The sequence below is a fragment of the Sciurus vulgaris genome (genome assembly GCF_902686455.1).
Source record: "Sciurus vulgaris genome assembly, chromosome: 5".
Lineage (NCBI taxonomy): Eukaryota > Metazoa > Chordata > Mammalia > Rodentia > Sciuridae > Sciurus > Sciurus vulgaris.
Window position 1 is genome coordinate 48,706,768 of NC_136465.1, and position 25,307 is coordinate 48,732,074.

A 25,307-nucleotide genomic window follows, 5' to 3' on the forward strand; every position below is an offset into this window, starting at 1 on the left:
CTGTTGATTTTTAGAGATCTTCCAGGGATTCTAATAACTTGATTAGACATTATTTTTGAACTTTTAAATTATTTTTAATTTTTGGTCCATTGAAGCCTTTTACTTGCATCTATGTATTCCATCCCTAGAAAAAGAATCCCTGGACTTTCCATCCTCCTGCATATTTTCATCTTCCTTCTTCTTGGTTCATCATGCCAGTTGAGGTTGCCAGTACAATGAAACCAAACTGACCAGATGTAAACAAGTTATTCTGCCATTTTTCTAGATATTAGTTACACAGCAAATCTGGGACTGATCATTCCACACTTGTTAACCACCTGTAAGGTGGTTTTTGTTTGTTTGCTTTGTTTTTTAATGATGGTGCTGGGGATCAAACCCAGGGCCTCAGACATGCTAGGCAAGCATTTTGCATTTTACCACTGAACTACATCCCCAGCCCACCTGTGAGGTTTATAGCAATTTTCCCATCTCTGTGGTCATCAGTGATTTCAAATGTGCTAATATAATCATACTTCATCACTATAATGAGAGACCAGATGATGACTTTGGAGCAAGACTTGGTAAAGATGTGGTGTTTGCCTCTCTTTTCTGCATTACTGATTGTAATGGTTCATTTGAATTGTCAACTTGATTGGATTAAGAGATATCAATGATTAAGAGGCCTCTGGGTGTGTCAATGAGGGGGTCTAGGAATGATTGGAATGTGGGGTAGTGAACTGAAGTGGAGACCCTCCCTAAGTGTGAGTAGCATCACCCAATAGGATGGAATAGAAGTTGGAAGAACAAGGAAGCAGATGCAGATGTAAGCTCGACTCTTCTCGAACGGGTGCTACTTCGATCATCTGAGGATATCAGACTCTCACTTCTTCATTCTTCCAAAGCAGACTCTACCAGTGATTCTCCAGGGAGTTTCCAGAAGCCTTGGTCTCAGACTAGATCTCTGAAGATCTTTCTTGTTCTGGGGCTTCCAAGTCTTGAACTGCGCAGCTGCTAATTCTTCCAGCTCTCCAGCTGCAGATGGCCATTGTGGACTATCCAACTTCTGGTTGTGTAAGTCAATCTAATAAATCCCCTTTAATAATCATACTTCCTATTGATTCTGTTCCTCTAGAGAACTCTAATACCCTGATACTCTTGAAAGTATCAGCCAGAACGTTCATATGTACCATTAAGATGGCATTATAAGGTGGTGGAGAGGTCAGCTTTTAGAACCACTGATGTGGATAAAGGGGGTTGGTGGGATGAAGAGGATTCTGCAAAAGTGTGCAGGCACAGAAGAAAATTATGATTCAAAGGAAAGCCTCAGAGCTGCTCCTTTGACTATTCATTCAGCTACCCTGGCATGAGTGACAACTCCGAGAAATTTAAACAAAGTTGCTTTTGAGAAAGAAGAAATTGCTATCATATTAGATGTTCTAATTTTTTGGATGCAAACAATCAAGCTAATACTTTAGATGCAAACTCCACCCTATTGTTGGTCATTATTTACTATTACAACCCTCTTGTTTTTCTCTTAATGGGATTTACCACCTTAGCAATAATTATGTCCATTGCCCCCTCCCACTAAAATAACACTTAGCTGTGCCAGTTTGCTTGGTCTTGTTGCCTCGTGTTCACTAAGAGGTCCTTGATACGTACTTGAATGAATGAAACAAATATAGTACTCAATGAACTAATATACTGATCAACTCTGCTATGCCATCAAAGCACTTTTTTAAAAAATATTTTTAGTTGTAGATGGACACAATGTCTTTATTTTGTTTATTTATTTTTATGTGCTGCTGAGGATTGGACCCAGTGCCTCACACAAGCTAGGCAAGCGCTCTCCCACTGAGTTACAACCTTAGTCCTCAAAGCACTTTTGACCTTGTAGTCCCAAACTAACTGTGTTTGTCAGTTTCCCATCACTATAATAAAATACCTGAGATACTGAACTTATAAAAAGAAAAGGCTTATTTTGGTTCATAGTTTTGGAGGTCCCCATTCATGATTGATTTGCCTTGTCACCTTGGGCCTGTGGCAAGGTGGCACATCATGGTGGGTGCACATGATGCAGCAAAACCACTCATCTCATGACCAGAAAGGAAAAAGAAAAGGAAGAGGTTCACATAATACCCTTCAAGTGCACTGGTCCAATGCTCTAGGACCTCCCACAGGGCCCCATCTCTCAAAGTTTCCCCCACCTGCCCATAGTGCCACCCTGTGGATGAAGTCTCTAACACATGGGATGTTAGGGGACACTCAACATGCAAACCATTGCACCAACTGAGTGTGATATAGAAAAGGGAGAGCAGTCTTTTTACAGTGGGAAGCTGCTGAACTATTAGGATGAGAGAATTACCGTAGTGCAAGGGAACAGGGTGTGTGTGAGGTTTGCTGGAACCAGTCAAGGTCAGTGGTGGCCACACTTGCCCGGTTGTTAGATGCTTTTGCAGGGCAGCAGAACAGACCCATTCATCAGGCAAATTCAGAATTCTTACATGAATAAGAGATGGGGACTTGGGCTAGTGAAATCTGAATATAAATGCAACTTCATCCAGAACCTCCCGGTTGAAGAGGCTTGGATTAAGACACATGTATGCTGCTCTCCAAGTAGAATTCCGTAGTAGAAAGAGCATAGATTTTGGAAAAGAGTTGCATTCAAATTCTGCTCCATTATCTGGTTATTCAACCAATGGAAATTATTTATCAGAGCTTCGTTCGACTTCATCATCTGAAAACGGAATAGTGATATTTATCTCATGTGTTATGCAAGGTACCTTGTAAAATGCCAACATGTAGCAGCATTTAATGCATGATTACTCTTCAGTCTACAATCTGCACTTCTTTATGCTTTCTCTTTCAAATCTTTTCTTTCTTTAGTTACAGATTATCTCAACCTTCTCATCACTAGATCCACATGTAATTACTTTCAGCACTTATTGTCTGTAACATTTGATTGGGGAAAAAAATTACATACTGCCATATGGATTTTCCTCTAACATTATATGGATAACTCTTGTACTGTGGATATATTAAAAGCTGAAGAAGTTAATTAGCTTATTTTCCAACACTAATGGAAATGTTTTTTGGGACAGGAGCCTCACCTGCTGCTTTCTGTTCTCTAGCACTGAATTCTGCAGTCAGACTTACTCAGTCTGGTATGAACTTTCCAGATTTCAGTAAGTGCAATAGTTAGGATCCCTGAATGTATCTATATCCTCCAAGTGAAGTCTTGAATGCAGCCAATCATGTGTTGCAGATACCATGAATCTATTTAAATTTTGATGATATCCTATACTGATTGAAACAGGTTTTGCCTTTTTTTTAAATCAGATTTTTATTTGATTTACCTCTTAACAGAATTAAAGTTTTGTGAAAAGAGGCATAGAATATATAAATCAAGATATTATTTATGGGGCTGCAGATATAGCTCAGTTGGGAGAGTGCTTGTCTCACAAGCACAAGGCCCTGGATTCAATTCCCAACACTGCCAAAAAAAAAAAAAGAGAGAGAGAGAGAGAGAGAGATTATTTACGTTAAGATAGTGCCAGGGAATACAAATTTCAGTCTCCCCTTTTCTTCAGTAAGAGATCCCCAATTTTTGGCTGACACATTACAGTTCAGGTAAAAGATGGCATTTCCTTGTATCATTTGCAGTTGACTTGGTCTGATGATTAGGTGCTAATTATAGAGATGTAAGTGAAAGTTCTGTGTGATACTTCTGGAAGTCTTCTCTTAATGAAAGTTGTCTGTGTTTATTCTTTCTTTTTTTCTGGAACATAGATGAGATGACTGGAGCACTATTCCCCTTCTTGGACCATGAGTACCAGGGTCATAACCTAGAAATGCATAGTTGACAGCCTGAGAGAGACTGAGTCCTTAATGAACTTCAGTACCTTACCAAACCAACTCCAAACTAACTACTTGCAAAATCCTTTTATAGGAGCAAGTGTCCAACTGTTATACACAGCTGACTGTAATTCGAAATGATACACATTGTAGTGAAATTCACTTCTTTCCTACTCAATTCACATAAATAAGGCTGATTACAAAAAATCAATATACTATTTTCATGATAACCAAATAATTTAGTCTAATTGTTCTGAAGTACTACCTGAATATGGCATTTTGATATAAAATGCAAAATTAAAAAAAATTAAGATACTTAAGAAAAATATAATTGATCCATAAAGTTAATTTTAGATAGCAGTAAATAGTCCTAAGCTTCTCTGGGACCAAAGATTACCCTTCAAGGAAAATGTGTGCAAAGGTCACCATAATCTGATTCAAGGAAAAGCACTGCCTTTGGTTTTATGGATATTAAAACCAAATTTTTGTCTTTAAATTTTAAACAGATTTTAGACACATTTGTTGTGCTAGACCATTTTTTTTTTTTTTTTTTTTTTTTTTTTTTTTTTTTTTTTATCACTACTGAAAAATAAAGTCTCTATCCTGGAAACAGGAATACATCGGTTTTTGAGTTTTGGTTTTTCACTGGAAAATGAACAGGATTGGGGAGAGAGAGGGGCAGAGGCAAGGTGGAGATAAGGGAATGTGAAGGAAATGAAGGATCAGGATGCTTACTAGTAGGAAAATAGGACCAATGGAAGTTGGAGAAAAATGATGGTGGACACTGTCCCATAGTTCCGCTGGGGTGTGGGGCAGTGATACCATTTGAATCATGGTTTATATTTACAAAGCCATGAACGATCTCACTTGGAGATAAAGTAGGAAACACAGGGAAGGCTGCAGGGGTTCTGGGCCAGGGAACAGAGAACCTCAAAGGAACAGAAGGAGGACATGTTTTTTGATTGATAGAAAAGTATAGAGTCTCCACATTCCAACTTCCTGTGGGAGTAAAGGTAGGCTGTAGTGTTTATTATGTATGTAAATATCAGGGAGTGACTCAGGTGTTGTACCTAACACTGATAGTGTTTTTAAGACTCTTTATGAAAAATACAAAATTAAGTTCAGGTCTTGGAACTGACCAAGGCAAATTCTGAGGCAAATCAGAATTCTCCAGCCTTAAACTCAGCTCCACTGTATATCCAATTTCGATCATTATCTACACTTTAAAAATAATCAAAAGAGGGGTCTTAGTATGCACACTGTCCTGGAAGAAAAATTTCCTCTCGACTCTATATCTTGGATACATTTCCTTATCAATAGGAGTCTAGCTCATCTTAAAATAATTCTATAGTTGTTCCAATATTTATTATATATTATTGAATGATATTTCAATGATTTCCACCATTCCATCCTCTCAGCCAGAAGGGATGCTTTGTACAATAACAGAACCTGGAATACAAGGTTTGTTGAATTGCTGCATTGTTACAAGCTGTGTGGTTTCCAGGTTCCACAGGGTTAAGAGAAGGGCTTTCTACTTGGCTTTCTACTCCCCAACTCCCCTGGCCTGGGGACTGAGGGGAGAGAACAAAGCGCCCTATTCTATTCCCATTCCTGGATGCCTGTCCTTCTCATGTTTATCCTTCTTCTCTCCCACTTCCTCTGGGCTGTCAGCACCCAGCCTGGCTGTTCCTGAAGGGTGGGAAATATCGCCGAACAGGTTCGGTCAGAAAGAAAGATGGTGTTTGGGGAATATGCTGTAGATTTCAAAACACTTTTAACTTTACATGGCAAGTTTCCTGAACATTCTTTCTCAGGATCAATGACAACAAAATTCCAAACATAAAACTTGAGTGACAGCGGCAACCAGGGGGTCTGGAGTAGACTTGGCAATTTGCAATCCTGAAAAACAATATTAAAAATGAATACAAATTTCACAAAATCAAGGAGTGTAGGACTCACTTTATATTCTCGTATTAGAGGGGATGATGGATAAGTCTCCCTTAGCTGGGTCAAAAGGTAAAACTGAAGGGTTATGGAAAATAATATTCCTACAAGACAGCTGCCCCAGAAAAGCAGAGGGACAGTGTGGTTCAGGAGGAGGGAGAGGAAACTGGTCAAACATTAAACCTCTCCCAGTGCACCCTTTGCTAATAACAATGGGTCCTGAGGGGATAAAGCAAACTTTCAACCCTTCCCAGGTTCATCCCCAGCATCTCCACCAAAAGCAAACAGTTACCCCTTCCCAACCCCAGTGCATCTTGAAGGAGGGAGGCAAATACTGAATGCTGGATCCTGAACTTTGATCTTCCCCATAGTAAATTTGTCTTAAATGGAGACACAGCAGATATTGAAACTCTGGGAAACAATGGATCTCAGAGAAAGTAAAACTCCTCTCTCCCCAGATAATAATGAGTTTCAACCAACTACCTTCCTAAGTTAAAGTTCTAACCTGTACAACTAGCCCCTGACTGTCAAAACTGAACATCCACAGTCTCCAATAAAACTATAAAACCCAGACTCCTGTAACTGGGAGGCCAGCGCCATACCCAGGAAATGGGCCTTCCCATGCCTGATCCATGGACCTCACTGCAGAATAAAGGAAAGCTTGCTGATCTGAGGTTTGCTTACAGTCTCCTGCCTCTGTCATTTGTGGGTTATAAGCTTACAAAATCCACTGGTTCATTTGTGATTAGAGATATTCTCTAACAATAATAAACAGACTGAAATACTAGTGAAAGAAACAATAGATTCAAAACCTGCCATTCCAGAATAACAGAGTTTGGGTTTTTGTTGTTGCTTTTATTTCTTCGTTGTCGGTGCTGGGATTTGAACCCTGGCCCTCACACATGCTAAGCACATACTATACCACTGATATATTCCCTCAGCTCCTGTTTTGGGGATTTTAATGAGAAAATCTGTATACTCACTTCCTAGAGTAAGTCTCCATCCCATGATGGAGTATGAAGTGGAATATGAAGACTACCTACCAACTTCTCTCATTTCCAGCCTCTGTAGCCTCGAAGCTTCTAGACCATGGTTGCCCTTCTGTACGGATTTATTTGTGCATGAAGGTCTGAGGGACCCAAAGACAAGTGCTCAGAACAAAGGCAGGGGGACTCTTTACTTCCAGTTTGCCTGGAGCAGGGCTCTGGCTTCATTCAAAGGGCCCAATTGGCTGTCAACGGGGTTCAGGACACCCCACCCCAAAATATTAAGCAGAAGGAATTTGAGAATTGGCAGAAGCAAGAAGGCCACTTTCTTTGCCCTGACTCTTTCCCCTGAACTGGGTCATGAGACTGTCACTTGAGAGGAGCCTTCCCCTACTTATGGAGAAAAGGAACGTATGTATCTCCAAAGATATAGGGACACTGAGAAGAATCTGAAAAAACAGGCCTTGCAAAATTCCCCCAGTATTTCCATCAGATTCTATCTCTTTTTCTAATCCTACTTCTTCATCAAACCCTGTATAAAAAATACGCAGGCTTACCATTTCTTCAGGTCTTTGTGTCTTTATGAAGGCTCCCATGTCACATAAAACTTAAATTTGTATGATTTTCTCTTGTTACTCTGTCCCTTGTGATGGGGGACTTTTGGCATCATCTAAGACAGGAGGGAAAGTTATCTCTCTTCCTACTCTGCCAAGTGAGTTCCAGTAACCAGCTTACATGTTTATCCCATAGTGTACTCTAGATCCTTGAGCTGTCTTGGCAATTCTTTTTGATATTCCAGTTTTTCTGGAACCAGAACCTTCTGTGGTTATTATTAGTTGCCCATCCATCATCTATTCCTATTTCCTGACATACTTACCTCTTTCCTATGTAGCCCAGGCATTTCAGAGAACACTGACCCATGCCCAGCTGAGGAAGGGGGCTCTGGGAACTTTAGTCCCTTGGTTAGTTTATCAGTTCAGGGATGTGCATGTGATCCAGGCAATCCCTTAGGATGGCTCTCAGTCTCTTACTTAGAATGCAGGGACTCGGGTGCTCGGCTTCTCATTGGATAAAAGCTAGAAAACATTTAGCTCCCAACCAACTAGCTAACTATTCACCAGCATTTCCCTTTATTTTCCTGGGCACCAGCTGGACTACATTTCCCAGACTTCCTTGGAATTAATGGTCATGTGTCTGAGATCTACCCAATGGAACATGGGCCAAAGATCAAGGCAGACATAACCACATGGAGGATGACTTCTCCGGACTATTGCTTGAGCAAGAACATGGGACTAGATAGTTGCATAAATAAATAAATCTGTACTGTGTAGTCACCAGAATTTTGTTGGTCATACTGTTAACCTTCCCTGATTAGTTTGCTTTGTTAACTCTTAGTTTTCCTTTTGATGCTCCTACAAATCTTTTTTATTGTTTGGACACATTTGAGTTGGGTTTTTCTGTTGCTAACTAGAACATAACTGGTAGACGTCCTTCCCCTCACCCCATCTAGTCATTGTACTGGTTCTTTTTAGTTGTGTTGTTGAGACTTATCAGATTCAGTTTGTTTCTGACATTCAGTGTCACCCTGCTTAAAGAGAGTAGATTTTGTTTGGTTAATGACTTAACTAGCAATTGGGGTTAGGTGCTTTGCCTATTTTCTTCATTTACTTAAATAGTACATTTTTTGTTTACTGTGAATTTCTTTTGGTTTAAGGACTGAGTATAATCACCTTTGGGTCTATGCTGCTTCTGCTTAATTACTTAATGCTTCCTAATTACTTAATAAAAACCCCAGCAACCAAATAGTTTAAGTAATAGCACAAGTCAGAAAAGATGTAAATTTGAACAGGAGTACCTCATCATTACTTTCACGGGGATTCTAAAGGGCCAATGGAAACATTCACATTCCTTGTTTCTATAATTTTAACAGGGTTTGAGTAGCCTGGAAGGCAAATAATAAAAGTCAAGGCAACAATAAAGTGATCTGACTTTTGTCCTCTGCAGAGTGCTATTTAGAAGAAGCAGTCTTCCCTTGTCATTTTCATATTCACAAGCAAGCCAAAGTTGAGGAAGTGCCAAAATTGCTGGTGAGCAAACACTTTTTTTTTTTTTTTTTTTTTTTTTTGGTGCTGGGGATTGAACCTAGGGCCTTGCGGCTGCTACACACATGCTCTACCGTTGAGCCTCTAGCCAAGCTCTTTTTCTTTTCACACCCTCTTTTCCCCTAATATTTCTGAGGTCCTGCCCAGGAACACCTTCCTGTGCCAGGTACTCCAAATGTGAAACCAATACCACAGTCAGCTGTTTGAATCAACTGATCCTGATTCCTTTCTTTTCTACCTCTACTGTGTTGAACACTGGAAGGACAAAGTTGATGGAGACACAATCTCCTTTCTCAAAGAACTTGAAGCCTCATGAAGGAGACAAACACATGTGCATTTAGTTCTAATAAAATGTGTGGCCTGCTGGGACAGAATGATGTACAGCATAGCATGGGGCACAGGGAAATATTTTCAGGGGGAAAAGGATGCCTAAGCTGAACCGCAAAAAGCTGAATATTGTCTGAACACGAAGCACAAGACAGGAGGTGCTGGGATCTGATGGGATGGTTGATGTACATAGGCAGGATGGTAGAAGGCAGGCAAGGTCAGGGCTATATAAAGAGGCACCTGAGACTGGCTTTGGATTATTTATCCCCTATTAGGATTTAAATTCCTTGAGTGTATGAACTTGATCTGTCTTGTTTACTAACATATTCAATAACTAAAGTGGTTGCTGGCACACTTAAGTGTGAAAATAAGGATTTTGGGGACTGAGTGAAAGCTTGGAAGTGGTGCCATCAGATATACATCTTTTTTTTTTTTTTCCGTCCTGGGAATTGAACTCAGATACTTGACCACTGAACCCATCCCCAGCTCTATTCTGTATTTTATTTGGAGACAGGGTCTCAATGAGTTGTTTAGTGCCTCCCTTTTGCTGAGGCTGGCTTTGAACTCTTGATCCTCTTGCCTCAGCCTCCTGAGCCACTGGGAGTGTGCCACTGTGCCTGGCTGATACACATCTTTGATACATCATTTTGGCAGCTATTGGAGACTGTCAGGGAGACCAGTCCCCAGGGAATGCAATAGACCAAGCAGCCAACTGAGTGGGATCAGGGGGAAGGGACACATTTGAGACATAGATACACAGTAAAGTCAGCAGGAATTCATATCTGCATGTGGGAGATGAAGGAGAGACCAGGATGACTCTGACTGATAAAGAATACAAGAGAAGAACCAAACTCAGGGAGAGAATAAAACAGAAGAAAACTAAGGGCCTAGGAGTTTGATTCTAACAAAACCTTTCTCCCACCGCCCTTCCCATTATCTGTCTTTGACCCTTGGGGACCCCTAGGCAGATAACATTCAAACACATTGATACGGTCGTATCCATTTGAGTAGCATTTATATAATTTCGAACTTATGTAATTTATGAGAATATAATTAAAATATATATTTCTCAGAAATGCATGTTATTCTAAAAATGTATGTTAGATATTCTTACTAGATCTTCCCAGACTCTTTCCTCTGCTTTGCATTTTCCATATTTTTGATTCTATATTCAAAATGCTTGATGATAATATATATAGCTTTGTGCGTGTGTTTAAGTGTGTAATCTCAATCAGATGAGCTTATAATTTATGGAAGTGGCTTATTTAAGAGAAGATGCTATTTTTATCACAGCTAGGAGAGATAAATTTTCTTCTGTTTATGATTAGAAAGGATAGCAACATATTATTTTTATTTAAATAGATAATTTGGATTACTCTATCTGGCATGTAAATGGATTTATAATATCTAGTTTACAAATAGGACATTTCTTTCTCCTATTTTATTTTCTCTCTCTCTCTCTCTTTCTTTTTTAACTAGCAGTGAATTAAAGTTTCATGAATGGCAAAAGCAAGGGATACAGCATCCTTTAATTTCTGACTTTTAAATTACCTTATATATGGTCACATCCTAACTCCATCAGTCATCTATTTATATTTTGGTTGGTTGGTTGTTACATTACATAAATATGATAGAGATATGTAGAAATAAAAATAAATTATAAAATTCACAACTGAGTTTCTCCTCTACCCAGGTTAAGAAATACCAATTAGATTTTTTAAATAATTTTCTCATTGTAAAGGTAATAATATTTGTTGGAGATATATTTTATAAAATATAGAAAATAATAATCAAGAAGAAGAAAAATCAGGCTGGGGATATAGCTCAGTTGGTAGAGTGTTTGCCTCACAAGCATAAGGCCCTGGGTTCAATCCCCAGTACCACAAAAAAAAAAAAAAAAAAAAAGAAAGAAAGAAAAATCACCTATAATAGAGCAGTCACTATAGCATTTTTATACCTTTCCTGCAAATATTTTTTTTTAATTTCACATTTTTTTCTTTTTCTTTTTAATTCATTTTTATTGTAAACAAATGGGATGCATCTTGTTTCTCTGTACATGAAGTAGAAACATACCATTTGTGTAATCATACATTTACCTAGGGTAATTGTTTTTGATTCATTCTGTTATTTTTTTTTCTCTCCCCCACCCCTCCCCCCATTATCCCTCTATAGAGTCCCTCCTTCATTCTTGCCCCCTTCCCACCCCCTATATGTGTCATCATCCGCTTATCAGTGAGATCATTCGTCCTTTGGTTTTTTGAGATTGGCTTATCTCACTTAGCATGATATTCTCCAACTGCATCCATTTGCCTGCAAATGCCATAATTTTATTCTTCTTTCCTGCAAATATTTTAATGCAGAAAATCATAGTAAAGAAATAACTTTGTATTTTGCTTTTTCCTTTTAACATAAGACCATAAACATTTTCTTCTGTTTTGTCCTATTGTAGGTGTCTTTTTAATAGCTATAAGATATTCCAGTGCATAAGTATGTCATAATTTTTAAACTGTACTTATTATTATTATTTCTAATTTTTTAATTAAAACATATTATGATGCATTTCTTTTGCACAAATACTTTTCTGTATTTGGGAACTACTTCCCTAGAAGTAAATCTCCAGACCAAAAGAACTGAATACTTTGAGGATCTCAATATCTATTTCCCAAATGCTTTCTCAAAAGCCTCTAGCAATTAGAATATTGAGAGCACAACTTTCACAACACTCTTTTTTTAGCGGGGTGGAGGGGACCAGGGAATGAACTCAGAGGTACTTGACCACTGAGTCACATCCCCAGCCCTATTTTGTATTTTTAAATTTAGAGACAGGGTCTTACTGAGCTGCTTAGCATATCACTTTTGCTGAGACTGACTTTGAACTTGCAATATTCCTGCCTCAGCCTCCTGAGCGGTGGGATTACATGTATGTGCCACAGCGCCCAGCTCACAACACTTAGAAACATAGACCTAGTTATATTTGTTTAAAAAAAAAAAAAAAGATGAAAATGGTTGAATGCAACAGCACTATTCAAATCATTCTTTTATTTTGATTCCATGTCATGTTGAAAATGAAAATAAATTTTTTTAAATCATAAAGGAGAATTGTGTTAATGGAGAAGTTAAATTGGGTAAGTAATAGTGGTGGGATTTGGTGGGGAGAAAGGTGGAAGTGACAGAGTAAAAGGACGTGAGGGCTTTTTAGATGGTGAATTAAAGTTATATGTGTCTGTGCATAAATGTGCTTAAAGAACTGTTTAATAAAATATTCAATTTTAGGACTTCAGGTTGCCTACACACACTGTGCATCTCAGAGATAATCTTTCATGCAAGCAGGTGCTATGACCTACAAGGCTGAACCCTAGAAACCAGCGAGAGGCAATGGGGGATTAAGAAAGACACACAAACATTTACAAAGAGAAAGCTGGGACCAGGTGGGACATTGACCTCTGATGGAGAAACAGTGATCCAGAGTGAGCACAGCATGTTTATTATGTAGGTTTTATCACCAAAAGTTTATTTGTGGGAAATTTTCTACACAGCAGATAGACCTTGAGGTTGGAGCACTTGTGAGACATTGTGGTTATCTTGTTAGGCCCAGAATTCTCTATTCCCAGCTTCTGGTGTCTGAGCTCAAGGTCAAGACTGATATAGTTCTGTGCCTTACCAGAGAGCTTCCTTAGGTGGGGTGTCACCGTAGCGACTGGGAAACCTTATCCTGTACCTTTGCACAGAAATTTTCCAGAACAAAGCACAGCCACAGCTCTGAGGCAAGGACCATGGACCAAGTCACTGCTCTCCATATGCAGGTTTTTAATTTGTTTATTTATTTTTAATATTTCTTTCATTGTCAATGGACCTTTATTTTACCTATTTGTATGTTGTGGTGCTGAGGATTGAATCCAGTACGTTGCACATGCCAGGCAAGTGCTCTACCACTGAGCCACAATCCCAGCCCACATGCAGGATTTTTCTACGGTTTTTCTAAATAACTGGCGGTTATTTTCTACTGGTGTGTTGCAGCTACCATATCACTGGTTTCTGGCTACCATATTGCTGTACGCTTAAATCCTCTTTCTTCAAAGGGAATCTAACATTTTCTCTGGCTATTTTCTTCTCTCCCTTCCCTCTTTATCTTTGCTGTTCTTCAGGTTCACTTCACTGTATCTAAGTACAGATTTTTTAAAAAAAATTATTCTTCTTGATAATAACTGGCCTGGTGAAACCAAAAATAGTATCTTTTATTAATGATAGATAATTCTTAGCTGTGATTTCTTGAAATATTGAATCTTTATCATTCTCTTTCTTTGCTTTCTGGGATTTTTTTTTAAATTATTTGTTCTAATTAGTTATACATGACAGCAGAATGCATTTTAATTTATTATATACAAATGGAGCACAACTTTTCATTTCTCTGGTTGTACATGATGTAGAGTCCATACATTCGTGTGATCATACAGCTTTCTGGGATTTTGATCAAATGTATGCCAGATAGACTAGATATTTGACAGTATTAAGGAATTATAAATGTTTAGGCATGGTAAAGATATTTAGGTTATTTTGTTGTAGAAATCCTTATTGTTTAAAAGAAAATTTAAAAAAAAATATATGGGTTAGACCTCTCTTATCTTCTCCAGGTCTCTTTCCTCAGCTTTATATTTCCACATTTTTGACTGTTTGCTAAAAAATTCTTGATAATATATTCTGAGCTACCCTCAGTTCACTAATCCTTTCTTCTATGTCCAATCTGCTGATGAAGACATCCATCCAGATCTATATTTATATTGATATCAATATCTAGCTATAGAGAATTTATAATAAAATTATTTTATAGTTTCCTATTTCCTGCAAATATTTTTAAGTTTGTTGTTTATTTACTTAAACCTGTTAAGCACAGTAGGTTTACAATCTGAGTCTAGACTTCTGATCCCTGGAGTCTATGCCTGTTTTTTTCTACTGTTCCTTGTTCTGGGTGGTCCTCCCTCCTGCTGCCTGGCTTTCTCTAGTGCTGGATATCTTTAACCACACTGTGCCATGGCCCTTAGAAATGGTTACTGGGGGTTTCCTGAGGTGCAGGATGAATATGCCCCCTCCTGGGAGGCTTGGCATGGGCTGCTGCCAGAGGCTGAGAAGAAACCTTTCTTCTTGGGAATCACTCAGACCAAATCTTAAGTCTCAAAGTTCTCTGGATTCCTCAGAACACCAGTACATGGAGGACAGGTCTGTGGCCAATATTTTTAAAAATATTTGTTCCTTTTAAAAAATTTGTTCTTTGTAGATATACATGGCAGTAGAGTATGTTTTAACATATTATACATACGTGGAATATAACTTATTCTAATTAGGATCCCTTTCTTGTGGTAGTACATGATGTTGAGTTTCCCTGGTGGTATAACTATGTGTGAACATAGGAAAGTTATGTTCAATTCATTTTACTCTCTTTCTTATTCCCATCTCCCCTCCCTTCCCTTCATTCTCCCTTGTCTAATCCAAGGAACTTCTAGCCCACCCCTCTCTTTTGTGTGTTGGATTCCACATATTATAGAGAACATTTGGCCTTTGGTTTTGGGGATTGGATAACTTCATTTAGCATGATAGTTTCCAGCTCCATCCATTTACCTGCAAATGCCATAATTTCATTCTTCTTTAAGGCTGAGGAATAGTCTATTATGTATGTATACTACATTTTCTTTATCCATTCATCTGTTGAAGGGCATCTAGGTTGGTTCCATAGTTTGGCTATTGATAATTGAGCTGCTATAAACATTGATGTGGCTGTGACAATGTAGTAAGCTGATTTTAAGTTCTTTGGGTATAAACCGAGGAGTGGGATAGCTGGGTCAAATGGTAGTTCCATTACAAGTTTTCTGAGGAATCTCCATATTGCTTTCCATAATGATTGCACCGATTTGCATTCCTACCAGCAATGTATGAGTGAACATTTTTCCCCACATCCTTACCAACATTTATTGTTACTTGTATTCTTGATAATTGCCATTCTGACTGGAGTGTGATGGAATCTCAGTTTAGTTTTAATTTGCATTTCTCTTGTTACTAGAGATGTTGAACATTTTTGCATATAATTGTTGACCATTTGTATTTCTTCTTCTGTGAAGTGCCTGTTCAGTTCCTTTTCTCATTTATTGATTCCCCATTTATTATTATTATTATTTTTTCAGTACTGGGGATCAAACCCAGGCCTTGTGCTTGCGAGGCAAGCACTCTACCAGCTGAGCTATCTCCCCAGCCCCCCATTTATTATTTGTTTTTGGGTGTTAAGTTTTTTTAGTTCTTTATTTCTAAGGAATTTTTTTTCTTTTCATTTTATTCTCCAATTCTGCAGAGCTCTGTGGCAGCATTTTCTAGTTTCTTGTGATTGTGAGGCAGAAGGACAAGTTAAGGACTGCTTAACTTTTGTGTTGAGCATCCTGCTCTTTGCAATTAGGGGGTATAGAGATGGTCTTCTAGTAATGTCCCCCTGTGCTGGACTTTGACTTCTATCTATCTCAGCCCACAGGGTAACTACTGTGGCCACCTGGGTGTTGCTCCAATTTCCTCAGGGCATATGTAGCTCTGATGTTCCTGTTGTTCCATATATTATTCTGAAAATAGGTTTTATCCAAAAACTGGCCAAGATGTCCACTTGTCATCTTTTTTTTTCAACTTTTCAATTTTAAAGACAATCCAAATAATATGGTTCTCCATTTCTGGAAACATAAGTCTCCTGGTAGAATTTAAACTTTGTAATTAACAGAAGGTAGAATAACTCCGGAGTCTTTCTGAAAGGTGTAGCTCATTGGTAGACTGTGTGCTTAGCATGGACAGGGCCCTGGATTTGAGCCTCAGCTCTCCCCAAAAAAGGGGTATTTGTTTTGGTAATCTGACAATACAAATGTAGATGAGTGGCTGTTTGATTTTAGTTAAGTTCTTATTATCAATTGTCAAAAACATAAATCATTTTACTTTGCATCCTTATCTATAACATCTATAACACTGTATAAAATTCCAGCTGGTGCTGCCTCCCTTCCCCATAGCTGATACTCAACCAGAAGTGTTTTGAATAACTGGGGACACAGATGGTGGCATCTATTAGTATTTAACCATATGACCTCAGGCTTCCATTTTCCTTAGCCTGAAATGAGAAGACTGAACTCTGAACTCTGAAATGAGTAGGTCATTTTGGTTCAAAGAGTAGTCTGGCTTCGTTCAGAGTTAATAATCTGGGCTAATCATATTTCAGCTCTTTTCCCTGGAGAAGGGAGAGAAAGACAGGTTTATCCAGTTACTACTGTTTTTTCCTCTCTTTAGTTCAAAAAATAAAAAAAAAGTTTGTTACAACATACAGACATATCAATATAATGATAGCAAATATATATTGAGATTTTAAATCAGAAGAAGAAACGATAGGTGGAACACTCAAATTCATTTGTGATGCCTCATAGTTGGGCCTCGTTGTCTATGCCAAAACCTGTATATAGAAAAAAAAACTTGAGTAATTACTAAACTCTCATTGTTCTTAAGATAATAGCAAATCAAAGCAAAGCTTTTCTAGTTCCTTGCTCTTGGAAAAATCCAGGTTTTGTATTACTTTTCCAGGACTGCTGTAACAAATTACCACAAATTGGGCGGCTGAGCAAAACAAATATATTATTTCAAGTCCAGAACAAAAGTCTGAAATCAAGGTGCTGGCAGGCTTGATTCCTCCTGGGGCCTCCAAGGGAGAATCTGCTCCACGCCTGCCTCTTGGCTTCTGTGGCTGGCACCCAGGCTTGCCATTCCTCAGCTGGCACCGGCATCACCAACAGCTCTGCCGGTCACCACGTGACCTTCCTCTCTGGGAGTCTGTCTCTGTATCCTTACTTCCCTCTTCTTTCTCTCATAGACACAAGCCATTGGATTTAGGGCCCACCCTAAACCAGAATGACCTCACCTAAAATTGTTTATATCTACAAAGGCTGAATTCCAGGTAAGAGCACATTCACTTGTATTTTGGGTTGGTCTTGAACTTATGTTTTCAGGGGACATAATTCAACCCATTATAGGATTTTTTAAAAAGTCTTGAGGGAGCTAGAGGATGAAGTTCTACCTCCCCCAGCTGCTCTGCTCCTCTTCACCCCACCACCCCAGAAGCTGATTCCCTGATTGCATGGATGTCCGTCGTATTCGGACAGAGTGTTCAGGACTGCACAGAGGAGTATTAATAAATAACAATAACTGATCAACTAGTTATTTGTACAAGAAATAGAAAGCATAGTGTCAGACTCAATGCGACCCAACACTCCCTTGAACATCTGGTTTTAGAATCAAGACCAGGTTACTTCAGCTGAGTCTAAGCAAGGTCTGGCATGAGGACCTAAGCATATCCATCCTCACTCTGCATTTCTCTTCGAATTAATGGCCCGACCAAATGCTTTTGGTCTTATCTAAAGTATATAGTGAGGTGATTTTCTGTGTAGAATCCCAGAGAAAAATTAAGACAATAGAGGGGGTGACCTAATATGGTCCTCTTCCCAGTTCTTGGACCAGGTAGCCAGGTGGTTAAATGGTTCAGTTTTTTTTTTTTTTTTCTTTTTGTACAGCAAAGTACCTGAGGAAGGATACTTACAAATACTTACCAAAAAAAAGAGGTTTACCTAGTTCTCAGTTTTGGAGACTGGAAATCCAAAGAGCAAAGCCCAAACTCTGATGAGGCACACCTGCCTTGACTTTACCACGTGAGTGCGGAAGTACATGTGTATCTACCTGTGTATGTCCCTCTCTCTTCCTTTCCTTATAAATCCATCAGGATTTCATCAGGCAGACTCCACCCTAATGACCTAATCTATTCTAATCACTTAACAAAGGCCCTGCAATAGTCCAATTAAGTTTCCACCCTCTTAATACCATTAACATGAGACTTCGTGCATTGCACTTTTGCAAGAGTTCAGGGGAACAATCTTAGTTAAACCATAGCAGAGAAAGAAGTTGTTCTAGTAGTAAAACTGGGAGTCTTCAAGCACAGTCATGCTGCTTGGGGCCTGGGCTCTGGCACAGAGCACCAGGGAGGAGCCTTTCTCCATTTTTCCAAGGAACACAGCTTGGCTGTGGAATAGGGAGAACCAAAGGGAAACCTGTGCCATCTAGTGTGTGAGAAGCTTTGCAGCATGGGCTTACAGGAAGAAAGGATACAGCCTTCTCTGTGTGTGTGGTGTGTGTGTGCAGGGGGCAATGACAGCAATGGCAGTAAACAAGCGAATTATTATTTGTTATAATTATTTAAGATAATTCTGAGGTGTGCCAGGAACAACTAGGATAATTTTCTTTCTTTTTTAAAAAAATCTGAATGCCAACTATTTTGTAGTAAAATATATGTACCATTTAAACCACTTTGAAGTATGCATTTCAATATTAAATGTGTTTATGTTATTACACAACCATCGCCAATATCCATCTCCAGAACTTTTTCATCAACACAAACTGAAACTCTGTCCCCATTAAACAATAATTCCCCATTTTCCTAGGCCCTCCATTCCCTGGTAACCTCTATCCTACTTCCTGTCTCTATTAATTTGACTACCTTAGGTGCCTCTTATAAGTGGAAGCATAGAGCATTTGTCCTTCTTGTCGCTGGCTCTTTGCGGTACAAAATCCGTGGATATTTGTCACCGCTTGCAGCAACAATTTGCATGGGTCTTATGGGTGGTGGACTGGAAACTGAGCTACTTCTATCTTTCTCTTTAGTGCACTGCTTTCTTGCTTGTTTGTTTATAGAGGATAGAGGAAATGAGGTTTACTTGCTTTGAGGGGGGGGGAGAGAGAGAGAGAGAGAGAGAGAGAGACTTTGCTTAAGAGAGAGACTTTGAGAGAAGGACAGGCTTTGCTTAGAGCTTAGAGGAAAAGAGACTTGCTACACCTTACTTAAGGTCTACTGCTTCTTACTGGTGCGTCCTGCATCCTGTGAACTAAGGGTGCGTCTACCTAAGGTGCTTTAGTGATTCGTCTCAGTTCTCCACTCTGCGATCTGCCTTTCTCAGCTGCCCCTACTCGCTGCTTCTATCGGCTAGCCGCTTCTTCCTAGCTGCCGTTCTGCTGTCTTTTCTTTCTTCTTGCCCTATTCCTGCTAGCTGCTGCGCCGCTTCTTTCTGCTAGTTGCTGCTGTGTTTCTTTCTACTAGCTGCTGTGGTCCAGCTGTGTCGCTCCGCCTATGCTTATATCACCTCCAGGAGGCGGAGAGCAGGGCCACGCCTTTTACGCAAAGATTAGCAAGACGCTAGATGTCCGAGCAGGCACAATTAGGAGTGCTTGAGAACACATGCGCATACATTGTGTGTGTGGATGATAAATCACCTGTGTGCTTATGTCAATTAACCTCCTCGCTGCCGATGTGATCAGGCGCCATTCTGGAGCGGTCAACATGGCACAGCCCCCAACACTTCTGTGTTGGCTTCATTCATTTAGCATAATGTCTTTATCCGTGTTTTAGCATGAATCAGGAGTTCCTTTCTTTATATGGTTGGATAATATTCACATTTTGTTTGTCTAGTTATCCACCGAGAACTAGAAGGACTTTAAATGTGAGGTCCTGCAGGTGTGTAGGTGGGAACTAGTAAATCAACAGAGCAAAATACATGAATACTGACATAAATTTACTTGCACACATAGATAATGCCTATAGACAATGAGATTACTGTATATATATATATTTTTTTTTTCTAATCTGGAAAATAGCTTCATTTACAGCTGTGTTAGTCAGCTTTCTGTTACTCTAACAAATGCCTGAGATAAATAAACTTACAAAAAGAAAAGGTTTCTCTTAGCTCACAGCTTTGGAGGTTTTAATCCATGATTGGTTGACCCCATTGCTTTTGTGTGTGGGGTGAGGTAGCACATCACAGTGGGAATATATGGTGGGAGAAGCTGCTCACCTCATGGCTAAAAATGAAGGAGTATGAAAGAGCAAGAAATGAGGGTCGCACAATCCGCTTCAAGGACACACTTTATAAGACCTCCTACGAGGACCCCACTCTTTAAAGCTTCTACCACCTCCCAATAGCACCAAACTGGGGACTGAGCCTTTAATGCACGGGCCTCTGGGGGAAATTTCAGATATAAGACATAGCAACAACTAAGGAAATGAAACTCAGTTTGCCTAAAATTCCATTAGGTGCTATCTCCCCTCTGGCCTTGCTTGTCCCCTGATGACTGGTCATGTGCTCTGCCTCAGCCCTAAATTTATGAGTTACCCCTCTCCCTTAAGCCTCACAGGCAGCTCCAGGGGGTCTCCAGAAGAAAGCCAGATTGAAGCTCACCTCTCTGTTGAGAGGGAGGGTGGCAAGAAATAGGCTCTTTCTATCTTTGTTGGAATTTTTACTTTCTTTTGTGAATTGGATCCTACTGTAGATAAAAAGAATCTCAAAAATTCAAAAGAATTTACTTGTTCATGTTTTATCAATAATTATATATAATTCATAAATATATCACTGCAATGTGGCCTCTCCAATAGGATACTGAAAGGATGTGATTGACAAGAAGGACGCAGCAGGAGGGCCTTTTGACTGAAAGGACAGGACTTCAATACTCTCCCTGCAAATGAAGTGTATGGACGTAAATGCACCAATTGTTTGCAATTTCTTGAGACATTTTCTGTTAACATCCAACCACTTTCTCCAATTTTATTGCCAAGTAAAAGAGAAAATGACTGGAGTATAGTAGAGAATTTTAAAGTGTACAAATAGGCCTTTTAAACTGCTTAATAAAACAGTGAAGTGGTTGAAAGATGACATTAGAAATTATATCCAAATTCAATTAAAATATTATGTGTCACATTTCTGATGCTCAATGGAATGTTAAATAACAAAAGAAGTTTCAAAATAGCCACACAGAAAATACAACAGCCGGGCATGGTGGTGCACGCCTCTGTAATCCCAGAAACTTGGGAGGCTGAGCCAGAAGGATCACGAGATCCAAGTCAGCCTCTGCAACTTAGTGAGGCTCTAAGCAACTCAGTGAGACGGTGTCGTTAAATAAAATATAAAAAAGGGCTGGGCATGTGGTTCAGTGGTTAAGTGCCCCTGGGTTCAATGCCCAGTACAAAAAAAAAAAGAAAGAAAAAGACAATACGACTTCATAAAGGACAGAAAAAGAAAACAACATAATTTTGTATGAATTATAGTTTAATGACATGAATAGATTTGTAAAATTGACTTGACAGGTATAAGTAGCAAGAGAAAAGCCACAATGCAAGACTCATGAAATTAGTTTTCTCCCTTGACCAACAAAATAACAAAACAAAAGAGACAAGTAAATAAACAACAACAACAACAAAGCATAGTAAAATAAAGTAACATTAGGAATATTTTTTACCTAATAGTTTATTTCCCTCCAAGGGACACAAAAATTTAACATGCCTTTGGCTGTAGCAGCCTACTGATCAAGTTTACTAAGGGGAGGAGACTGATTTTGCTCACATGACCTTGTGTGAATAGAGGACTAATAGACCTGAAGATACTGAAGATGTTTTAAAATAAGAAGTGGCAACAAATCTTCAAGTAACTTGTGCTCATCAGGGCAAATTGCTGTGGTGCCCTGAGCACATCATCAGAGTGGCTGGCTAGCTGACCTCTCTGGACAACGTTTACTGCGGGCATGGACGTTCTAGGAAAACTCAAGGCTACCAAAATCTCAGGGTTGCGGAATACCTTCTATGCCAACCAATAGCCTGCTTGCACTTATATATAAATGGTTCAGTGACCTAGGTGCTTGTGTAAGTTTTATAGCAAACTGTAATCTACATAGTGATAAAACAAGTAATTAGTGATGTTCAGTAACTGACTTAGAGGAGATTTGGCTCTGGAAATTTGTTTCCTGTAACATACTTGAATTTAGGAATTTAAGAACCTAGTAATCTTGCCAGGTGCCGTGGTGGTGGCAGGCCTGTAAGCCCAGCGTCTCAGGAGGCTGAGGCAGGAGGATAGCAAGTTCAAAGTCAAGCTTGATAAGCAACTTAGTGAGACCTGTCTCTAAATAAAATATAAAATAGGGCTGGGGATGTAGCTCAGTGGTTGAGTGCCCCTGAGTTCAATACCTGGAACCCTCCCTGCACCTCCCCCCAAAATCTAGTAATCCTCTTATCACTATACCACTTCCTTTGGACCCTAATCTTTATAGCATATGTAGGGTTAGTGGTTTCACAGATAGTAGATCTTAGTAACTTTTCCACTTATGGTCCTTTACATTATATCTTTCTGAACAGTACTAGAGTACTATGGGGAAAAAAAAACCCTTAATCTCTTCTATTAATACACGTTTTTCTGTACAATTTAGATAAATGAGTTAATAATATTTCATTTGTATTAAATGAAATCTATTCTATCCCTAGACACTTTCTATTTCCTAGTGTCCTTTGATTTAGCTTTATTCCATTCTCCTTCCCATGTTTTTCTTTAGTGGATGCTCAAGAATCTAATGAAATAGACTAGGAAGAAATAAATGGAATTTCTCAGGGGGAAATTTCTTAAATAAACAAGTGTCTCACCAAGCCATGGTTTTGCTCACATCTCAGACATCTAAAGAGCAAAGTCCACTCTGTGAAAGGTATCTGTCAACTGGACCAACCCAAATGTCCTCCATTTGCTTAGAGCAGACATTGAGATGAGATTCTGTGTCTAATAAATGACACAGTGATGTTCAAACTTAGGTAATCAACATGATTTTTGAAAGGGGGCTTAAAAAAAAAACCTGCCAATGGTTCAAAGACCCAATGTAAAAACATTAAAATTTTATTCTATAAAAGATATTTACATTGCACATTATCATCACAAAAGCAACATTTTGTGAGAGGGAGTGGTATTTGTCACTGGACCTTCCATACGGAAATTATGGGCATTTGGTCATGTTTTCTAAACTTTTATGGTTACTATTTACCCTAATAAAGTTTAGGAACTTGTATTAGGTCTTATTTCCATTTCCCCAAAGATTACAGATGCACTTGGCAGGACAGAAACCTGAGGGAAGTACCTAGACTTTTTTAAAATCAGTTTTTGTGCTTTTAGTTCATGGAAAATTAAAGGGCACCGAAGAAAAGAGGTTTTTCTGCTAGAATTATCTGAGAAATTCTGAGCGGAACCATGGTTATCAGGGATGCGTGACATTATGCATTTGTCAAAATCCATTCAACTATACAAAACAGTGAATCCTAATTTATATTATGGATTCTATTAATAATAATGTACAGATATTTGTTCATCAATAGTGATGAATGTCCTAGGAAAACTGCATGAAAGGAAGTGGGAGTATACCAGAACTCTCTGAACTTTCTGCTCACTTTTTCTGTAAACTTAAAGCTGCCCTAAAATAGTAGTCGAATTTTTAAAAGTTTATGATCCTGATAGCATAGCGATATTTAAAACCAGCATTTCAAAACGTAGGCGGGATTATGATGCTTTGGGCCATACATTTTACAAGGCAAAGTGCAGGGATGCTTTCCCTCACAGCCCAGTTTGCACAGGGACTTGGGACTGGTCCACACTCACCGAGGTTCTCAGGAGGGACTCAGGCTGGCTGTGGACCTGGCGCACCCTCTCTGCCTGGGTGGGTCAGGGAGGCGCAATTTGTTTCTCACCAGGGTGTAGGGCCTGACAGGAGGTGAGAACCGCTGCAGGCACCGTCTCAGTCCGGCTCACACTACCATTCCACCTGCCCACCCAGTCTCGCACCATCTCCAGGGCTCCAGTGCCTGGGCACCAAGGGTGACCAAGATGCTGAACCAGCGCGTCCACGCTCCAGCAATTTTGCAGCTTAACCCAGCGTGAAGCAGACGCTCCTGCCCCAGGGCAGTGTGCTGGGCAGAGCCTCTGGGAAGAGAGGCACCCAGCGGGGCTGGTTTGCTTTTGCACCTCCCCTGGCCCAGCTCCTGGCCATACAACAGACTGACAGAGCTAGGTCGGTCAGTGGTGAAGCTGTGTCCTGGTGCTTAAAGCCTAAAAATAAACACCCACTTCCCTTGGAGGCATTGGGATTTATGCTGTTTGGATTGCACAAATTGTTTTCATTCCTTGGTGTCTAAAAGTACTGAAGCCTGAGATCTGCTTTTCAGCCCTTTGCATATATTTGTTTTGGGATGGAGTCGTCCCTGCAGCGGCGACTGCTCCTATAGCAACTGCAGCAAAACAAGATCAGGCCTCCACCAAGGTTGAGAATGAAAGCTCCGAAGCAAGCCAGGCGCTGTAATCATGGGCATGCATCTCCTTTTAGGCTGGGGAAGGGAGGTCCCGGTGAGGAGGCGTTGAAGAAAAGCCTGTGTGACAATAATGCTTTCGTGATGAAATTCTACCGCGTACTACTGAGGCTGGAAAAAAATAAATAAATAAAGTATGCCCTTCTCATCGGGTTAGAAGGAAATACCTGGAATCCAAAGTTGCATTATCCTTAATAGTATGAACACAAACACAGTGCATATAATGTGGAATGCATATATAATTACATATGCTATGTCTTGTGCATTTAGTACTCCATTTGTTCTGAAACTTCATAATTCAGAGCAGGTATTTGGAAAACAACCTGTGAACTTTATACTTTGACGTTTAAGTTCTTATATTAGCTACAGTGACCAGGTCCAAAATTACTCTGGATTCAGTCAAAAAAGTCAGGCTTCATTTTTTCCTTAAGGAAGAGATTTTAAGTCGATTAGACCCAATGCTCACTTTTTTTTTCTTTTTAAAAAAATTTTTAAATTTGTTTTAATTAGTTATACATGACAGTAGAATGCACTTTGATACATCATATATAATGGAGTATCTTTTCTCAATCCCACTGGTAGTATAATTATATATGTACCCAGGGTAATAATGTCTGATTCATTCTACTATCCTTCCTATCCCCATTCTCCCCCTTCAATCCCCTCTATCGAAAGTAATTCTATTCTTCCCTAGCTCACCCTCACCCCCACATTGTGAATTAGTATTCCCACATCAGCGAAAACATTCAGCCTTTGGTTTTTTGGGATTGACTTATTTCACTTAGCATGATACTTTCCATCTCCATTCATTTACAGGCAAATGCCATAATTTCATTCTTCTTTAAGGCTGAGGAATAGTCCATCGTGTATATATATATATCACATTTTTTTAATCCATTCATCTGTTGA

At 39.3% G+C, this 25,307-nt stretch overlaps 1 long non-coding RNA gene across 1 annotated transcript; it reads left to right on the forward strand.

Moving 5' to 3' along the window:
- The first annotated feature begins 938 nt into the window (after positions 1 to 938).
- Positions 939 to 18,487, forward strand: LOC306660701. Its single transcript, XR_013763718.1, has 3 exons — positions 939 to 1,050; positions 17,067 to 17,150; positions 17,764 to 18,487. It is a non-coding gene; the product is annotated as an uncharacterized lncRNA (long non-coding RNA).
- The last annotated feature ends 6,820 nt before the right edge of the window (positions 18,488 to 25,307 follow it).